Raw genomic sequence first — 2649 nt, 5'->3', positions numbered from 1 at the left:
TGTTCTCTCAAAATCTATACCTTGAAAGCCTAATGTCCCATGTAGTTATATTTGAAGATGGGACCTATATAGAAGTAATTAAATTAAATGAGGTCAAATAGGTGGAACCCTGGTCCAATTTGATTAGTGTCTTTATAAGAAGACATACCAGAGAGCTCACTATCTCTCTGCCATGTGAGGAAACAGTAAGAAGGCAGCAGCCCATAACCTGAGGGGTAGCTCTCACCAGATGCCAAAATTGCTGGCACCTTCATCTTGGACTTCTCAGCCTCCAGAAACATGAGAAAATAAACTTCTGCTGCTTAAGCCACCCAGTCTATGGTATTTTGTTTGGCAGCCTGATCTGCCTAATATACCACATATGGAACAAAGAACTAGTTTCTAGAATATATAAAGAAATCTCAAAGTTCAACATAAAAGAACAAACTATTGGCCCTGGCTAGTTTTTCTCAGTGGTTAGAGTGTCAGTCCAGGGACTGAAGGGTCAAGGTTTCGATTCCTGGTCAAGGACACTTAGCTGGGTTGCAGGTTCAATTCCTGGCCCTGGGGCATGAGAGGGAGGCAAACAATCCATATGTCTCTCTCACATCAATGTTCCTCTCTTTCTTTCTCCCCCTCCTCCCTCCCTTCCACTCTCTCTAAAGAGTCAATGGAAAAAAAAATCCTTGGATGAGGATTAAAAAAAAAAGAACAAATTATTGAATTAGAAAATGGACAAAAGGAAGTGTTCATTTCATGGAACATATGGATGGCAAATAAGCACATGGAAAGATGTTCAATATCTTCAGCCATTAGGGAAATACATATTAAAACCACAATGAGGTATACTATGTTCCTAGCAGAATGATTAAAATACAAAATGATGACAACACTAAATGCTAATGATGTGAAAATAAACAGGAACATTCATACAATGCCAGTGAGGCTATAAAATGATACAATCAGTCCAGAAACCATTCTGACAGTTTCTGAAACTAACATGAAATTCTATATAATAAAAGCCCAGTGACTGAAACAGCAGAACAACCCGAACGACCAGAGACCAGAACGACTGCCGCCTGTTGCCCTGGCCAGCCCTGCCCCACACTGGGGACCCCCACCCCAATCGGGGGCATGGTCAGCCTAAAAACTGCCACTGCCCCTAGCCCTGGCTGGCCCTGCCCCCCAGTGGGGATTCCCACCCAATCGGGGCATGGCCGGCCTGCAAACCCCCCATGGCCTCTCATCTCAACTGGCCCCACCACCCAGTGGGGACCCTCACCCCGATCTGAAGCCCAAACCAGGGCAGGCAGGCTGGCCCCCATCCATGCACTGGGCCTCTATCCTATATAATAAAAGGGTAATATGCAAATTGACCCTAAAGGCAGAATGAGCAGATCGACTGATCGACCAATCGACTAGTCACTATGAGGTGCACTGACCACCTCTTGGTCCTTTTCCCTGGCCAGCAGGCTCTGATCGCCCAATGGTGAATGGGGAACCAGGGGTGGGTGGTAGGGGATGCAGGTGGTGCCAGGCCAAAGCCCCCGCCCCACCAGTCACCCCCCACACACAGAGGGCAACCTGCAGCATGGGCAGGGCTGGCGAGCGGGCAGAATGGCCAACCTCTCTGTTTTTACCCCCCACCCCACAGGCTCCTATTACCCGATGGCAAGTGGGGAACTGGGGGTGGGTGGCGGCAGGGGCAGGGCTGGCTGTGGGCAGCTGGGGAAGATGGCCCTGATCACAGGCCAGGCCTAGGGACCATACCCATGCATGAATTTCGTGCACCAGGCCACTAGCTATCTTATAATCTAGCAATTGCATGGTTGGGCATTTATTCAATGCCGGAAGCTGGTCCAGCCTTGCTGCTTGACACAATCGCTGCAGGGAAGAAACATCTGCACAGCATGTTTCAAGGGACCTGGCATACTGTTCTTAATATGTTTGCTCCCCTTCTTAGTGCTATGTGTTCTAACCAGGGCCACCTCCCCGAGAAAGGTTGTTTCCCCAGGTGGGAATGTTTCCCTGGAGTTAGGGATTAACAGGACTAAGGAAGGGAATAAGTCAGTAAAACCCCTTAGCTAAGTGCCAGGCGGGTAGTTAATCACTTTAACTACGAACAATCACGCTTAAGCTACATAATCTTTACTTAGGCCATAGAATAGGATAATCTCCTTCAGTTACTTCCTTGTAGCTTAACAGAACAGAAGAGTAGTGACCTTGGAATGGAGATAACAAACTAGCCCTAACCTTTGGAATAGAATGGATAGGATTAAAATCAACAGAACTAGATGGAGATGGGATTTTTGGCAAAGGTCAGATAAGAAACTATGGACATAAAACAAGGAACTGTAGAAGGTCAAGGGAGGACCCAAAACATACCATGGTGTGACTATAGAGGCATGCTTATAGGATCAAATGGTATAAATACAGATGTAACAGGAGAATAAGGGAGAACCTGGCTATGCTGATCATCTGAATGCTGTCTACATGTCCTTCATTCTTCGCCGACCCCGTCCACACCTTTGGGAACCCCTGGACCTCTCAGGCTGGACCCTGGCAATTCAAGACAAATGAAAACTCATGATAACACAAAAACCGCTACATGAATATTTATAGCAGCTTTATTTTTAATAGCCGAAAAGTGAAATGAAGTCAGATTTCTTT

Source organism: Myotis brandtii, unplaced genomic scaffold (genome assembly GCF_000412655.1).
Source record: "Myotis brandtii unplaced genomic scaffold, ASM41265v1 scaffold373, whole genome shotgun sequence".
NCBI classification, from domain to species: Eukaryota; Metazoa; Chordata; class Mammalia; order Chiroptera; family Vespertilionidae; genus Myotis; species Myotis brandtii.
Note: the sequence above shows the minus strand (reverse complement) of the source record.